Source organism: Humulus lupulus, chromosome 6 (genome assembly GCF_963169125.1).
Source record: "Humulus lupulus chromosome 6, drHumLupu1.1, whole genome shotgun sequence".
In the NCBI taxonomy this organism is placed as follows: Eukaryota; Viridiplantae; Streptophyta; class Magnoliopsida; order Rosales; family Cannabaceae; genus Humulus; species Humulus lupulus.
Genome location: NC_084798.1, coordinates 51,453,981 through 51,473,274, shown reverse-complemented (window position 1 = coordinate 51,473,274; position 19,294 = coordinate 51,453,981).

Here is a 19,294-nt window from a genome sequence, read left to right as displayed (position 1 = left end):
TATTATAATTTTCACGAATATCTATAAGAACCAAAACATTATGTGAATTATCCTCTCTTATGATTTTCTTTTGGTGCCTTAAAATATCATAATGTCAACAAGAGGAAGAGGAGGCAAGGGAAGAGGGAGAGGCCAACGAAATGGCATCTCCACAAGATCCAACGCCACAAAAATTCTTGATTTGGGAATGCCACTAGCCCAACCAGCAGCCCCAGCTGCACTGGCTGTGGATTTGGCTGAAAAGATAGCAAGGTTGAGGGAATAACTAAGACAAAGAGATGAGGAGTTGGCTCAAGCCAGGCAAGTGCCCCAAGTACCAGTGGCACAGCCTGAGCCTCTAGTGCCACCACCTGCACCACTGCCCATGGCTTATGGATTTGAGCCAGTCTATGAGTGCTTTAGAAAGCAAGCCCCACCTAGCTTCGAAGGGAATGTTGACCCTATGGTGCCAAAGGATTGGTTGAGATCAATAGAGGCCATCTTTGTTCACATGGAGTTGAACGATCACCAGATGATTTCATGTGCAGCCCACCTACTCAAGTTGGATGCAAGGATATGGTGGGATGTGGCCAAACAGGCTCATGACCTGAATACTATGACCTGGGCAGACTTCGTTTAGGTATTTGGCAATAATTACTACTGTGTAGCTACATTGGCAACCAGGGTGGATGAGTTCATGAATTTCATTCATGGGAACCTCTCTGCTAATGACTATGCATAGAAGTTTGATAGGTTGGCTAGATTTTCACTTCAAGTAGTACCGACCGAAGCCATGCGAGTCAAAAGGATTATGAGAGTACTCAAGCCAATAATGTCTATGGATGTTGAGATGACCAGTGCTGAGGGGCTTAGTTATGCTGAGGTATTGGATAAGGCACTTGAAGCAGAATACATGGAGGATTGTATATGGAAGGACAATATTGCCAGAAGGGAGGTAAACAGAAACAAGGGCTTCCATGAGGGCAATAAGAGGAAGGCCAATGAAGGGCAGAATAGTGGCACTGAAAAGAGGCCTAGACCCCCGGCCACAAATAACAACAATTACAATAGTCATAACCACTACAACAACCGCAACAATCACAATAATGATCGTAACCGCAGAAATCACCAAAACAACAAAATTAAGCACCCCAGCTGCCCTAAATGCTTGCGACGACATGTGGGAGAATGTCAGGCTGGCCCCAACAAATGTTACAAGTGCGGTCAGGCAGACCATCTGAGGAAAGAATTCCCACAGTGGAATGCAGGACAGAGTAGTAATAGCAACCTAGTGCCAGCAAGGGTTTTAGCATTGGCTCAAAAGGAAGTAGCCAACAGTAACACCGTGGTCACAGGTTAGCTCCCTATTTCTAGTATGATGTGTAGAGTCCTTATTGATTCTGGAGCGTTTCACTCTTATGTTACTATGAATATGATTCATAAATTGGGTTTGCCTTGTAAATTGTTTGAGCATAGTTTTAGTACAATGTTACTGTCAGGAGACATGATGTTGTCAACTAGGTGGTTAGAGTCAGCACCTATAGCAATTGAGGGCAGGGAGTGTTCGACATATCTTATAGAATTAGACATACAAGACTATGATGCCATACTTGACATGGATTTGTTATCCAAGCATGGAGCGACGATTGACTATCGAAAAAAGACCGTGGAGTTCAGACCAGAAGAAGGAGAACTCTTTTCTTTTAAGGGAGAAGTGGCGAGTTTTCATATACCCATAATATCGGCATTGGAAGCATGGAATATGATGCATCATGGATGTTTGGCATATTTGGCTAGTGTGGTTGATAAATCCAAGGAGATGGAGTTGAAACCAAAGAATGTGCATATTGTTTGTGAGTTTCCGGAAGTGTTTCCTGAGGAATTACCAAATTTACCCCCGGGCAGAGAAATTGAATTCGTGATCGAACCTGCACCAAAAACAGCACCAATATCTAAAGCAACCTATTGAATGGCATCTGCAGAGTTTAAGGAACTCAAGACCCAGCTATAAGAATTGTTGGATAAGGGGTTTATAAGACCTAGTCATTCGCCATGGGGGGCACCAGTTCTATTTGTGAAAAAGAAGGATGAAAGCATGAGGATGTGCATCGATTACCGAGAACTCAATAAGGTCACCATCAAGAACAAATATCCTTTGCCTAAGACAGATGACCTTTTTGAACTACAAGGGGCAGCAATATTCTCAAAGATTGATCTGCGATCCAGGTACCATCAGTTGAAAGTAAAGGAGGGAGACATTCCTAAGGTGACTTTCAGAACTCGCTACGAGCACTATGAGTTCCTAGTGATGTCTTTTGGACTCACTAATGCCCCAACAACATTCATGGACATGATGAAATGAGTATTTAAGGACTACTTGGATAAGTTTGTAATAGTTTTATAGAAGATATCCTTATCTACTCGAAAACCAAGGAGGAACATGAGGAGCACTTGAGGTTGAACCTAAATAGACTACGAGAGCATCAGTTATATGCTAAGATCTCTAAGTGTGATTTTTGGTTGGAACAAGTTACTTTCCTAGGGAATATAGTGTCCAAGAATGGAATAGCAATGGATATAGGCCATTAAAGACTAGCGCCAGCCAAAGAATGCCTCAGAGGTTCAAAGCTTCTTAGGGTTAACGGGTTATTACGAGAAGTTTTTCGAGGATTTTTCAATGATTTCCACAACCCTTGACCAACTTGACTCACAAACATCAGAAGTTCACATGGACTGAGAAATGTAAAGAAAGCTTTTAGAATATGAAGGATAAGTTGATCTCTGCATCTATCCTTTGTGTTCCCATAGAGGGCGGAAAATTCGTGGTGTTTTGCAATGCATCAAAGAATGCTAAAGGTGTGTGTTGATGCAGTATGGGAAGGTGGTAGCTTATGCTTCTAGACAACTCAAGGACTATGAGCAACGATATCCCACCCATGATCTTGAGTTAGCAACAGTGGTGTTCACACTATAGATATGGAGACATCACCTTTAGGGGGATAAGTGTGAAATTTACATTGATCACAAAAGTCTAAAATGCTTCTTCACTCAGAAAGATCTGAATATGAGACAACAGAGGTGGTTAGAACTAGTGAAATACTATGATTGCAAAATTCTATACCACCCAAGGAAGTCCAATATGGTGGCGGATGCCTTGAGTAGGCGAGGACATGAGAGTGTCTCAGCCCTAAGCATATAGGTGCCTTGTAGAGGGTTATTATAAACGTCGGTATTGAGTTCGTGACAGGAGGCCTAGAAAACCTCACGTAACAATCCTCCCTATTGGTGTAGATTATAGAAGAACAGAAAATGGATGAAGCCCTAGTAAAGCAGGAGGCGTTGGTACAAAAAGGTGATAGTGGCGACTTCACGATGTCTACCGGTGGATTGCTACGATATAAGGATAGGATCTGTGTGCCTAACAATGATGAGATTAAGGAGGGTATTATGAATGAGGCGTATACAACACCCTATTCCTTACATCCAGGGTTGACAAAGATGTACCAAGATTTTAAGGCATTGTATTGGTGGCCTGGAATGAAGAAGGATGTTTCTGAGTTTGTTGCTAGATGTTTGAGATGTCAACAAGTCAAGGCAGAACACCAAAGGCCAGTAGGGCTACAACAATCGCTTTACGTTCCAGAATGGAAATGGGAAGATATAGCAATGGATTTTGTTGTAGGGATACCTAGTACCACAAAACAACATGATTCTGCTTGGATAATAGTGGATAGGCTCACTAAGTCCACCCATTTTCTACTAGTCAAGACCACCTACTCCGCGGACCAGTATGCAGAGTTGCATGTGAGCGAGATAGTAAGGCTTCATGGGGATCCAAAGTCGATAATTTCTGATTGAGGGTTAGTATTCGCACGAACTTTTGGAAGGGGTTGCAGAAAGCCATGGGTAAGAGGTTAAAGTTCAGCATCGCTTTCCATCTCAAGACTATACAAATTCTAAAGGACGTGTTGAGATTTTGTGCATTGGACTTTTTAAGAATCTTGGAGTCGATATCTACCCTGATGGAGTTCTCTTATATCAATAGCTATCAATCCACTATTGGGATGGCTCCTACAAGATGCTTTATGGGCGCAATTGTAGATCTCCTTTGCACTGCGATGAGGTTGGGGAGAAGCAAATATTAGGCCCTGAGGTAGTTAGGGAAGCCAGTGAGGCGATCGAGAAAATTCGCCGAAGGATGCTTACTACTCAAAGTAGGCAAAAGGGTTACGTGAACCTTAAGAGAAAGGAAATTGAGTTTTCAGTGGGCGAGTTTGTGTTCTTGAGAGTCTCGCCAATGAAAGGTGTTATGCATTTTGGGAAGAAAAGGAAGTTGAGGATGATATATATAGGTCAATTTGAGATTTTGAACAAAGTAAGGCAAGTTGCATACCATTTAGCACTACCCCCAGCTCTAGGTGAAACACATAACGTCTTTCACATTTCGATGTTGCATAAGTATGTGTCAGATCCCTCTCATGTTCTGAGTTATGAGCCGTTACAGCTAAAGCAGGACCTCAGTTACGATGAACAGCTTGAGTGTGTTATCGAAAAGGGAATCACGGAACTAATATCCAAAAGGATTCCATTATTTAAGGTCATGTGGAAGAATAGTATGGAACGAGAAGCAACATGGGAGTTGGAGGAAGACATGAGAGAAAGATACCATGAGTTATTTGGTAAAAAAGAATTTTGGGACGGAATTCCTATTAAGGAGGGTATATTGTAGCGCACAAATTCTTTTTATTTTATTAATTTTGTTCTTTATTATTTATTAATTGTTAAGTGTTATAAATTATTTTAATTGTTTAATAGGAATTGTGTGAATTTAATTGTTAGTTGTTTTATTTATTAATTAATTGAATTAATAAGAAAATGAGTTTTGGTTGAATACACCAATGTGCATGGTAGGTAGTGATGCACCTTAGCACTTGGGTGTGTGCATTTGCATGGTTGCATGGTGAGCATGCAATATATTTCCCATACATTATTTCCCTTTTTTATTTATTTTATTTAATTATAAGAATTAAAAAAAAAAGAAAATAGGAAAAAAGAAGAGGAAGAGGAGTGGGCATGTAAGGCATAGTGGGAAAGGAAGGATTTATTTTCCTATTTGGTTTGGTCTTAAAATCAATTTGATTGGATGATTATAGCTAAAATAGGAAGAAGAGTTGTCATCCTTTTATGTACTCTTTATTTCCTCTAATTAAGAAAAATCAATTAAAAACAAAGTAAATGAAAATTGGAAAAGAGGAAACTTACCCATTTCCCATTAGGACTAGATATTTCCCTAGGTTAGATAAAAAGGGAAGAAAGAATAAAAGAGGGCCATTTGTGCTTCGGTGCTTTCGGCCATAGAGAGAGAAAGAAAGAGAGAGAGAGTGGCGTGAGGATCTAGAGAGACAATGAGAGAAAAGAAGAAAGAAAGAAAGAAGAGGAGGAAGAATAAGGTTTCAAAAAACCCAGGTATACCAAAAAGTGGTGATCTTTTTCTTCTTTTAGTGTTGATTTCTACCAAGGAGGTAATGGAAATCTCAGACCCTATGGTTATTTAAATGAATTCTATGATTTTGGTATATGTTTGTTGAAATCATGGTGGTGTGTGGAGACTTTAGTATTTTTGATATCCTTTGGTATTATTGTGTTTGATCCTTGTTGAAAGAAAGGTCGTGAAGGATATGTTGTGTGGTTATTATGATTATGATTATTTTTTTATATAGAGAAGATCTATGATTAACGGTTGACAAGGGTTTTGGTTTTGATCTACTAAAATATGATGATTTTGGTATTTTATGTTTATGTTCATGTAGGTTTCGGCCAAGGCATATGTAGAGGTTGCATGTTGGCTTTTGTATATGTTTCTCTTGATGTTATATGAACTTGGTCATGTTCTTTGGGAAATAGGAATATGCTTAGGGTTTGTGATGTTTTATTTCATGTTCTTGTAAAATGCAAAAAGAAAGTATGGGATGATGATGAGGGTTTTGGCCTATAGGGTGTTGATGCATGTTTGTGTTGTTTTTATTTTATGTCACCTATACTCATTAGAAACATGCTAGGTTAATTGGTTAAATTGAGAATTTGTCTTGAGTCTTTTATAAATGATAACTTGATGATACATGAAGGTTATGATTTGAGCATGTTTTTTTTTAAAGCATGAATTAAAGATGAATTTCATGTTATTTATGCTTGCTGTTTTTTTTTTTTTTATAGTTGGTGAGTATATTGGTGAAAAAATGTTTTAAAATGCACATGTAATGCTTCAAGTGATATTTAATTTTTAAGTAAATAAAAATGTATTTTATTTCACATTTAAATGGTGTTTTTATCAATTTAACACATGCGCATTTTTGTGTATATCTTATGAAGAAAATATGATTTTTAATCCAAGTTTGTGATTTTGAATGAAATATTAGTTGCTGGAATTTCTGATTAAAACACTAATACAAAAATTGCTTTTCTTTGCGTTTTTTTTTCTTAATACACTGCGGTTTTTTGGAGTACCAAGAACTGCAATGTTTGAGATCGCAAAGAAAATCAATAAATAAACCACAGAGCAAAGTGTTCTTTTTCTCTGCAGTTTTGTTAACTAAACTGCAGAGAAAGAATTCCTTTCTCCGTAGTTTAGTTAAAAAAAACTGCAGAGCTAACTCCATTTTCTGCTTTTATTTCAAAAATATCCTTAAAAGCAGCTAAAAATTGACTAATACATTTATCGTTAACTTCATTTTCTGCTTTTATGTTGTAAAGTTTTACCATCGTTGATAATCTTTGTTTCAGACAACCATTGAATAATGGTTTATCTGCATCTCTAAGCAATTTATCGAATTTTGAAGGATCATCAACAAACTCTTCTTGTGCTTCATCGAGCAATTCCATAGGATGATCGTCAAAATCACTATAACCCAAATCATCAACCCCTTGCCTCCCAAATGTATATGGATTATTATTTTTCAATGATTCCCCATGCCAATACCATGTGCGATAACTTGTATCAAATCCTCGACAAAATACATGATTCTTTATCATGGTAATATTTCCTTTTGATCCATTACCACAATCTATACATGTATAATGAATTATTTCCAGATCACTACAATTTGTTTGGCAAAATTCTAAAAATTGGTTGAATCCATCTTGAAATTGTTGTGTTTCTCTATTCTCAAGAATCCATGATTTATCCATAATGATAATATATACCTAATTCCTAAGTCAATAATGAAAATAAAATTAATATTGTGTTGACCCTCGATTTAGCCAACTGACACGGAGTCAAAAATGCTTGATGTGGACAGATATGTTAGAATGAATATAATGACAAAAAACAATAAAACACACAAGAATTTATAGTGGTTCGGCCCCAGAAACTGGTAATAACCTACGTCCACTTGAGCTATTATTGATATAGGATTCAAAGGAGTGATCAAAGAACTGGGGTTCTATGAGTTTCACCAACCTCTGGATAATAAACAATATATCATAATGTACTGGCTCTAATTCTCTCGTAAATCTATACTCTCAGGTCAGCAAAAAGCCAAAAGTCCCCTCCTTGAACTATCTTTCTCTATTTATAGGCTCAAGGAGGATTACATCAATTTGTTACAGATATTCTCTCCTAATTAGTCGAATCATCAGGAATTATTGGAGACAATCTCGGGATTGACTATGATCTATACAAGATCACTTCGAAATATGCGGAGTGTACGACTAGTCTGGTCGTAAGAAAAACTCAACCGTTATGCTTGCAATATCTTACTGGTTGATACTCTAACAGAATTCTGCCAGGTGTCAGCCACGTGTTCAGAAATCACTTGCCACATCATCCGTGCCTGTTTTTCGGATAACATTTGCCCCCAAGTTTATTTGTTACAAGCAATAAATAAACTTTAAGGAAACGACCCTTCAATTACCCCAGCAAACCTATCAGAGGAGTTTGTGCAATCTTGGGAAAAGTAACCTACCCTTGTCTAATCACGACTTTTCGGTTCCCAAGTAACCTTTTGACGGCTATCACCCTTCCCCATGCCTCGAAAAAGAGGAAACTGATGATTACTCCCCTTTTATGCCACAGAAAAAAAAAAATATAGTCTCTCCAAAGTCTTCTTTTCCTTTTTACGCAAGCTATCACTCTTTCAAGAAACCCTAAAATCAGAGCTTCCATTTTCTTCTGGAGACCGTCTTCCTGCGTTTCAAGATTCAGTCCGTGAGTTCTTCGACGCTCGAAAACTCTCTTAAACCTCCACGATCTATTTTCTGGTAAGTCTCAGAACTTCTATGCTCTTTATTTTTGCCGTGCATGTCTCTGTGGATTGACTGTTAAGCTTTTACGTTTTTGGGCTGAGATGGATGACAGTAGGGGTTTTAATGGGTGAAGCTGTATAGGATGATATTTCTTTGTCATTAAGGAGTTACGAGTTAGTTTGATAGTTGAGATCACGACTTTAGGACGTAAAACTGAAGTAAAAATTCGATTTTTATGCCAGTTGAAAAGCCAAGTTTTTCCCGCCCTAAAAGGAGTTGAAAAAGCTTTTTCAAAAAACTTTTTGCTTTCACTTCTTGATCTGTTTCTCAAACTGTTCGTGTGAAAAAATTAGATTTTTGTTAGAACGCTGCTGTATAAAAGCTTAACTTTTATACTCGACCAGCGCTATTTTAAAAAACTTTCAAAATTCTTCATCCTCACCTCCCCATTCTTCTGTTCGCAGATTTTAATGCCAGATTTGTGGGGAGGTGAGCGGCCCATTGATGACGATCTTCTTGTGCAACTGCTTGAAGGCGAAGATCAACAAGCCGACCGAGTTCACGAGATTCCATTTTCCAGAGTTTCTCCTAGACCTCAACCATCACCACCTCAAATGGCCCGTTCCAAGTCTCCAGGCAAGAAAAAACCAAACCCTGAAAACAATCCAAATTCACCTGCCCAGCCTGATTCGCAGGCTAGGATTCCCTTGACCAGTGGTCGAGAAAACATTGCCCCAAACCCCTGTATTCAAGTTAGGGCTCACCCTCGGCATCAAAACCTTCCTGATGTCGAGTGGTATCTTTCTCCTACCAGCCAGGTGACTCCCTGGATGCTTGCCAATTATCTTAGGAAGTATCCTCTTATCGGGGTTAATCTCAAAATCCCTGCTGCTAACCAAAGAGCTAACCTGCCTGGGGGCGTCTATAGCGCTTGGTCCAGGTATCACATAGAGGCGGGGGCTATCCTCCCTCTACATCCATTCTACCAGGGGGTGGCCAACTACTTCGGTGTTGCCCCCTTTCAAATCACCCCAAACGGATATAGAATGTTGGCCGCACTCTATATCCTTTACAAACTTAAAAAATAGCCAGAACCCACCCCTCATGAGGTCAACTTCCTTTTTGACCTTAAGTCCAACCCTCAACAATACGGGACGGGCTTTTTTCATCTTTGTCACCAGGAAACAAATCGAACGTTCCTAAGTGACACTACTCATATTTCCAACGTGGGGAAGTACAACCAAGAGTATTTCCTCCCGCCAGACATGACTACGAACAACCTGGCCTTCACTTGAGGAGGTAAATGTCACTTTCTACTGGTCACTACTTTTCCTTAGCAAAATCTTATGCACTTCTCTAAAGTATATTGTGCCTTTCAGGACCATGGTTACGCCTGAACCCAACACCAGACATGGTGTTGAGGTCCAACACACTGGCCATGATGGTAGACGCTGAGAAAAGCTTTAAGTCCCTGGTCACTGATGAAAATCTGAGGCTATCTGGCCTCCTGGCTCCTCGCCACGAAACAAGAGGACCCATGGTGGCAGACGCCACTGCCGAGGGGCATCCTGAGCAGCAACCTCCGGCGTCTCCTCCCAGAAGGAGGCCAATGGGGGTTACGATCAGGGAACCCATTGGCGTCCCTTCAGCAGAGAGGCCTTCTACACCCCAAGGCAAGGGGAAACAAAAGGCAATAGAGCCCGTCATAGACTTGGAAGAGTCTTCAGACGAAAACGGTACTGTTATTCTGCTTTTAAATAGCTTGCCAATTCTCTGTCACTTGTTTGACGGGGACGGCAATTTTACGTATACTCCAAATCTAGGGCCAGACTTCTTCGTGCCAAAGAGTGAGTGTATGACTAATAGAGTCAGTAGTATAGCGACAAGTAGTTTTAGCTCGGGTATTAAACTTTGTGACCTCTTTTCTGATTTGCCATGATTTTTTATCTACCTTTGTCTTACTACCTGCATGTTTTTCTTTATCTGCAGAGATTGCTTCCCCCAACGTTTTCGATCTGTACTAGACCCAGGAGGAAGAGGAGGTCCCCCTGGTTCGACAGAGGAAATCAGCTAGGAGGCATGATGGCGAATCAAGCCAAGCACCCTCGGCCAAGAAGGGTCGAACAACTGATCCTTCCAAGGATGGGCCTGCTGGCCAACCTTCTACCCAACCTCCTGCCCCTGCTGAAAAGGAGACAAACCCTGCTGCCAACCCTTCGCCTGCAGCCCAAAAAGAACAGCCCCGCAAGCAGAACTCCCCGGGGCTAAACTCTCGAGCTGTTCCCTGCAATCAGCTAAAGATCACCATGCTCATATTCTGAAGCATGACCGTTGCAGGGAGGCAATGGCTGAAGCTGAGAGCATGGGGGTCGATTAGATCCTTAACAGGGCTCTTAACGAAGTGGCCAGTGTAAGTATTCTTTCTCTCGGCCTTTATCTTTTCTTCTTGTAATATAGCCTAACTTTTATTCCTTGATTGCAGGCCATGCTGACCATGACTACTGCTCGCACCCGTGCCACTGCTAGCATCGAGCAGTCCCGGGCAAAGGTTGCTGAGGAGCTTAAGGCCGCGGAGGCTAGGCATGCCGGGGAGTTAGAGGTAGCCACCTAGCAGAGAGATGCAGCGGTAGCTGAATTGGCAGAGAAGCAAGCTTCTCAAGAAACTCTGAGGAAGCAGAGGGATGAATACCTGGAGTCCAGTCGAATCTACTAGCATGAAGTCAAGAAACTTAGGGAGGAGAATCTCGCTAAGGACACGACCAACGCCGTCCTCAAAAGCCAGGTGGAGCAACTTAAGCTCACCAACGCCAAGGATCTGGAGAGGTATAAGAAAGCGACACTTCGGTGTTTCTACAATTTTTGGAAACACAACCAAGGTGCCGACTTTAGCTACCTCCCAGATGATGCCAGGAATGCCGAGTTAGGCCACTATGCTGCTCGGTTGGCTGCCGAAGAGGAAAAGGCTAGAGTTCCTGCTTCCCCAAACATTCAGCCAGCTGCCAGAGTGGAGGGAGGAGAAGCCACCGGGGACGTAGTCGACCAAAGCGCTAACCAAGATCCTCCTGCTCCTAATGCTCCTTGAAATTTATATTCTTTTTTCTTTTCTTTGATTACACGACCCACGGGTCGTGATGTAAAGACTATATTTTTATTTTTAATTTTGCTGTATGGGCAACAAACTTTCCTTTTACTTTAAACAATTACATCCAAGCAGTACTGGTTGCGGTGTAAGAGAATGCTTTTTTGTTATTATAATATTTCTGCTTATTATAACATCTGTTTGCATGACCGAACTTAGCATATAATTTGGCTTGATTTAACAAAATATAAAATTTTAAAAATACTCTAAGTACCGTAGCATGCTTTCACTCATTTTGTTCACGTGTTTACATACCTCTTGGTATGCTTTGCTATCGATGTATCTTATATGCCCCCCAAGTGACTGAGGAATTTTAGGTCCTTGGTCACTTTCCTTGACCACGACCTGTACGAACATTACTGCTCGGTAGGAAATGTAACACTTATAATACAGCAAAACAACACACGTAATGAATAAATACTTGTAATTTTTTTTTACAAAGGTTGGCAAGAACGACTGGCTGCGCACAGTCCCTTATAATTCTCGTATTAAAAATGGACTAAACATGTCTTTACGAGTGATCTTAAAAAGATCTTACACTTATAAGTAATTAGCCATATAACATGGCTAACCCTTTTTCAAAACTTGTAAAAAGTAAAAATTAATACAAGCCAGTCCTTTAAAAAGGACTGTTTATTGATAATACTTGCGCAGGTGTTCTCCGTTCCAATAGCGTGGAACGAGATCTCCATTTAAGCGTGCAAGCTTGTAGGTGCCTGGATGAAGGACTTCTTCAATCTGGTAAGGTCCTTCCCAGTTTGGTCCGAGTACTCCAGAAGTTGGGTCGCGGGTGTTTAAGAAAACTCGTCGAAGTACTAGGTCTCTGACGTTGAACTTTCTTTCTTTCACCTTTGAGTTAAAATACCGGGCGACTTTTTGCTGGTACGCAGCTACTCGGAGTTGGGCCCTTTCCCGTTTCTCTTCAAGTGAGTCTAGGGACTCCATCATCAGTTGGCTATTCTGGTCCTGGTCGTATGTAATTCGTCGATGTGAGAGCGGATCTAACTCGAAGGGCAACATAGCTTCATACCCGTATGCTAAGGAAAACGGGGTATGACCTGTCGCTGTTCGGTGAGAAGTTCTATACGACTAGAGTACTTCAGGCAGCTGTTCTGGCCATGCTCCTTTAGCGTCTTCAAGTCTTTTCTTCAGGGTGTATTTAAGTGTTTTGTTCACTGCTTCGACTTGCCCATTTGCTTGTGGATGTGCGACTGAAGAAAAGCTTTTGACGATTCCATGTCTTTCGCAGAAGTCTGTGAATAAGTCGCTGTCAAACTGGGTGCCGATGTCTGAGACAATTTTTAAAGGCAAACCATACCGGCAAACAATGTTCTTGATGACAAAGTCAAGAACTTTCTTGGTCGTTATGGTAGTGAGTGGCTTAGCTTCGGCCTATTTGGTGAAGAAGTCGACTGCTACGACTGCGTATTTTACTCCACCCTTTCCCATTGGCAAGGATCCAATCAAATCTATACCCTATACCGTGAAAGGCCAAGGACTCTGCATCTGCTTTAACTCGTTGGGAGCTGTGCTTGGGATCTTGGAAAATCTTTGACACTTATCGCATTTCTGCATAAACTCCATTGAGTCTTCGTTCATAGTCGCCCAGAAATAACCCTGCCTCAGAATCTTTTTCGACAAGCTCTGCCCCCCAGCGTGGTCCCCATAGAAGCCTTCATGTACTTCCCTCATTAGCTCTTTAGCCTTTTATGGTGTAATACATCTGAGCAGTGGCACGGAATATCCCCTTTGGTACAGAACACCATCGATCAGTATATACCTAGCAGCCTGTCTTTGAAGAGTTCTGGCTTTGTTCCTATCTGCCGGTAATATACCATTCGTGAGATACTCCAAGTATGGTGCCATCCATGTATCCTCCATTCGGATTTCCATATTGGTTTCGTATGCTCGTATGCTCGGCTCGCATAATCTCTCTACTGGCACTATATTTAAAGTGTCAGCGTCTTTTGCACTCGCAAGTTTGGCTAAAGCATTTGCGTTTGAATTTTGATCTCGGGGAATTTGCTGGATGGTATACTTCTCGAACTGCGCCAACAAATCTCTAGTTTTGTTTAAGTAGGCCACCATTTTGCGGCCCCGTGCTTGATACTCCCCTAAGACCTGATTCACTACTAGCTGTGAATCACTGTAGATATTAAGCACTTTTATACTCATGTCTTTAGCTAACCTCAGTCCTGCGAGGAGTGCTTCATATTCGGCTTCATTGTTTGATGCAGTGAAATTGAACCTAATAGCGCAGTGAAATCAATGCCCTTCTGGCGTTATCAATATCACTCCTGCTCCTGCGTGAGATTCGTTGGACGATCCATCCATGAATAACTTCCACGAAGGAGCTTTGACTTGGGGCTCAGGCGTACTAGGTTTTTCGCACTGCTCGTCGTCTGGGAGCTCAGTGAATTCGGGGATGAGGTCGGCCAAGACTTGTCCTTTTACTGCTGCTCGTGGTGAATATGTGAAATTGAACTGCCCGAGTTTGACTGCCCATTTTAATAAGCGCTCAGCCGCCTCTAGCTTTTGCAGAACTTGCCGAAGGGGTTGGTCAGTTAAGACTGTGATGGGATGGGCTTGGAAGTAAGGACATAACTTCCTTGAAGCCAAAATTAAGCAATAGGCTAACCTTTCGATTGGAGGATACCTCAATTCGGCCCCGATTAACCTCTTGCTTACATAGTAAACTCCCTTTTGTATGCCTTCTTCCTCTCATACTAGCATCGCACTGGCAGCAAATTCGGTGATCGCCAGGTAAATGAACAAAGTTTCTCTGTCTATGGGTTTTGATAAAATAGGAGGTTGTGCCATGTGGGCCTTTAAGGCTTGGAAAGCCTGTTCGCAGTCTCCAATCCATTAGAACTTCTTGTTGCCTCTAAGTAGATTAAAGAAAGGGACACATTTATCTGTCGACTTTGAAATGAATCTACTGAGCGCGGCAATCCTCCCAGTTAAACTTTGTACATCTTTGATTTTCGCTAGCGATTTCATGTTGACCAAGGCTTTGATCTTTTCTGGGTTGGCCTCGATTCCTCTTGAATTGACAATGAATCCAAGAAATTTTCCTGATCCGACTCTGAAGGAACACTTGAGAGGATTTAGCTTCATTTGATACTTGTTCAAAACATTGAAACATTCTTGTAAATCCTTCACATGTCCTTCTGCCTTTTTTGACTTTACCAGCATGTCGTCTACGTACACCTCCATGTTCACTCCGATCAATTCCTTGAACATGTAGTTAACCAGTCGCTGGTAAGTCGCACCAGCATTTTTCAGCCCGAAGGGTATTACTTTATAGCAGTATAGCCCTGTATCGGTCTGAAAGCTAGTGTGATCCTCGTCAGGGGGATGCATACTAATTTGATTATATCCTGAGTATGCATCCATGAAAGAGAGGATCTCATGTCCTACTGTTGCATCGACCAGCTGGTCGATCCTTGGGAGTGGGAAACAATCTTTTGGGCAGGCTTTATTAAGGTCTGTGAAATCGACACAGGTTCGCCATTTGCCATTAGGCTTGGGAACCAGTACTGGATTAGAGACCCACGATGGATAAAATGCCACCCTGATGAACCCATTCTCCTTCAGTCTTTTGACTTCCTCTTTTAAGGCTTTCGATCTATCCTTATCGAGCAGCCTTCTTTTCTGTTGCACGGGTGGAAAACTCTTGTCAACGTTCAGGACATGGCTGATAACTGCAAGATCTATCCCAGCCATGTATTTGTGTGACCAGGCAAATACTTCCTGGTTCTTTCGCAAAAATTCCAGCAGTGCATGCTTCGTTGTTGCTTCTAAATTCTTCCCGACCTTTATAACTCTGGTCGGGTCTTTTTCATCAAGTTGGACCTCTTCCAGGTCCTCGACGGGTCCAACATCTTCCTCAAAATCCCCAAAGCGAGGATCTAAATCCCTATCCTCACTTTGGGAACCACCCTATTTAGTGACTCCATCACCGGATTGGGCGTGTGTATCAAAAGCCATCTGCAACCTATCTTGGGGAGTGCTTTTCGACGTTCCCTTCTTCGCCTTTGTAACTGAGGTGTTGTAGCACTCCCTTGCTTCTCTCTGATTTCCCAACACGCATCCTACACCTGCGTCTGTTGGGAACTTCATGGCCAAGTGCCATACTGAGGTGACGGCTTGAAGATCAACCAGTATGGGCCTTCCAATGATAGCATTGTACGCCGAAGGACAATCGACTACTATAAAAGTAGCGAGTAATGTCCTGGTAGCAGGCGCTATACCTGCTGTGACTGGAAGTCTGATTGACCCTACTGGGGCGAGTCCCTCGCCAGATAAGCCATAAATTGTTTGGTTGCAGGGCTCCAAGTCCTTGACGGACAACTTCATGCGTTCCAGCGAAGATTTGTACATGATGTTTACTGAACTTCCTGTATCAACTAGTACTTTTTTCACCATCATGTTGGCGATTTGAACGTCTACGACCAGCGGATAGGAATGTGGGAATCGGACATGCTGGGCGTCGCTATCAGAGAAGGCTATCTCACCGTCCTCTGACCGAGCCTTCTTTGATGCCCTGTCCTCCACAGTCATCATCTCGATGTCCTGGTTGTGACGTAGGGTCCGAGCATATCGTTCCCTCGCCTTTCCACTGCTTCCCGCGAGGTGCGGGCCTCCACAGATGGTGAGTAAAGTGCCAGCTACGGGGTCAGGCTGCAAAAGTGGGGAGCGTTGGCATGTGGGCGCATGCTCGTTGCCACCTGGTGCCTCTCGTTGGGAATTTCCTGAGGCCCGTACATATCTTCTCAAGTGTCATTGTCTAATAAGGAACTCGATTTCATCCTTCAGCTGGTTGCATTCATTTGTATCATGTCCGTAGTCGTTATGATAATGACAGAACTTGGTAGTGTCTCTCTTCGAAATATCTTTTCGAATGGGAGCAGGTTTTTTATAAGACACACTAGAACTCGTGGCTTGATACACCTCTCCCCGAGACTCAATAAGGGCAGTGTACTTAGTGAACCGCGGTTCATAACTATTGCCTTTGGCTCGTTTATTGTCAGAGGTGGAAGGCTCATTATGTGGCCATTTCCCCCCATTCTTGCCATTGCCATTGACGTTCCCGTTGCCTTTGCCGTTGCCATTGGGTTTTGACCCATTGACGGCTTTGGCGGGATCGGCAGTCCCCTTATCCTTGACTGGGGGCTTTCCTTCACTGGCGATGGCATCCTCGAGCTTGATGTATCGAGCAGCTCGATTAAAAAATTCCTGGGTAGTCTTGACCCCATGCTTTCTAAGGCTATTCCAAAGAGGCGTGCGACGCTTATCTCCTGCAGTTATGGCCATCATCTTGCCTTTGTCTCCCACTGTTTTGGCTCCAGCAGCTACTCGCATAAAACGCTGGACGTAATCCTTCAGTGGCTCTCCGTCTTGCTGGCGTATTTCAACCAGCTGATTTGCCTCAGTTGGGTGCACACGACCCGCATAGAATTGTCCGTAAAATTCATTTACGAACATCTCCCAAGAGACGATACTCGTAGGGGGGAACTTAAAGAACCATTCTTGTGCGGCATCAGAAAGTGTTGCAAGGAAGATCCTGCACCGAGCGTCTTCGAACACTTCTGGATGTCCATCTGTTTCTCAAACTTGTTAACATGATATACCGGGTCACCATACCCGTCAAAATTCAGAAGCGTGGGCATTTTAAACTTACTAGGAGTCTCTGCCACAGCTATCCTCTGAATGAAAGGAGTGCCCTTTCTCCTATCGTGATCGATATAAGACGTTCTTCCCCTGACCAGCTGTTGCACTGCCTGGTTGAGGGCATCTATTTGGGCTTGCACGGCGCCAGGAATCGCCGGGGCCTCTGCTGCTGGAGGAATGTACTCATCGTGCCATTCCCTACGATCGTTGAGTACATCTCTTAAATATTCATCTATTCGCCACTTCTCGCTAGCTCCAAGATGGTTAAAGATGTTATTTTGCCTGGGCTACCCCCCAGCATCACGTGTTTCGGGTTGGTCATCCCAAGGTGGTGGGCTTCTACCCCCACCTCTTTCTTCATTTCTCCGATCGGCGTTTCCTCTGCCTGAGTCGGCCTCATTGTAACCATGGCCATCTCTTGATCTCGACTGGCTATGGTGGGATCGACTATTCCCTCGGTTACCTCCTCGGGCTGGAACTTCCTGAGCATTAGAGGGTGGCCTGCGTTGGTCGGTAGGTCCCCGTGCATTATCATGCCGTGGGGGGCCCCAGACCGCAGAGCTTATCTCTGAGTTCCTTCTGTTACCAGAAGGACGCTGTCCTCTGCTCGGAGGGTTCGGCTTTTCACCCCTATGGCGTCTAGGACTGCGAGGCTGTTGCCCAGCCCTATTCTGCCTTGGCTGTGGGGGAATGTCACGACCAGCCTGGGATGGAGGTTGTGCTTCAGGATCCCTTAGAGGTACATCATCCTGAGGCATTGGTGGCTGCTCAGGCCTTTAAGGGCTCGAGGGCTGGATAGGCGGGCTAGGATTAGGGCCCCTTTGGGCTGGCCCATTTGTAGGTTGATCAGGCTGTGAGGCAGGTGCAGCCTGATTCCTAGCCAACTGTAAGGCTGCTTCGAGGGCTGCCATGGCCTCCCTTTGGCGGTGGTCCATCTCTGCCTGCCTCTCACTCAACTCCTGGCGCTGTCGCTCAATTTCTTGTTGCTGCCGCCCCATAATCTCAGCCGCGCTTTCCTGGCTGGCCCTCAGATTGGCCAGTTCATCCTGCAATACCCCCAGGGTATTCCTCAGCATCTCGGAATCCAGTTCTTCCTCATCGAATTCCAAATGTGGCTCATCTTCGGTCACGTTTGGAGGAGGAGACGGTTGAGATGGTGCAGCGCCAGTCGCCTGCCCAGTCTTCTTTGCGGTTTTCGCCATTACTGTTTTAACAATATCGTATCAAGCTCTCAATTAAAGCACTAGAATGTTGACCCTCGATTTAGCCAACTGACACGGAGTCAAAAATGCTTGATGTGGACAGATATGTTAGAATGAATATAATGACAAAAAACAATAAAACACACAAGAATTTATAGTGGTTCGACCCCAGAAACTGGTAATAACCTATGTACACTTGAGCTATTATTGATATAGGATTCAAAGGAGTGATCAAAGAACTGAGGTTCTATGAGTTTCACCAACCTCTGGATAATAAACAATATATCGTAATGTACTGGCTCTAATTCTCTCGTAAATCTATACTCTCAGGTCAGCAAAAAGCCAAAAGTCCCCTCCTTGAACTATCTTTCTCTATGTATAGGCTCAAGGAGGATTACATCAATTTGTTACAGATATTCTCTCCTAATTAATCGGATCATGAGGAATTATTGGAAACAATCTCGGGATTGACTATGATCTGTACAAGATCACTTCGAAATATGCAGAGTGTACGACCAGTCTGGTCGTAAGAAAAACTCAACCGTTATGCTTGCAGTATCTTACTGGTCGGTACTCTAACAGAATTCTGCCAGGTGTCAGCCACGTGTTCAGAAATCACTTGCCACGTCATCCATGCCTGTTTTTTGGATAACATATTGTAATTGAAAAAAATTACATTCAATTAATAAATTATAAAATGAAATGGGCAGAGTTGCCTCTATTTCTATAACATATAAAAAATTCATATGTATTTACAATTTCAACATAAACAAACCTAATTATTATATATATTAACCTATAAAACATGTTCAATTAATATATTAATCTTAAAAAATATTGGGCAGAGTTTCCTATATTTTTATAGCATGTCCCAAGTTATCTACCTATAAATTCACATCAAACACACATGCATGTTCTCAACCATAAGCCACCGCAGCACACACAGAATTCACAGAACGTACTTCACTAAGACAGACATGTTCTCAACCTTCTGTAATCTCCGCAACACACAATTTTATCTCAGAACCTACTTCACTACGGATGAATATCTAATATATTC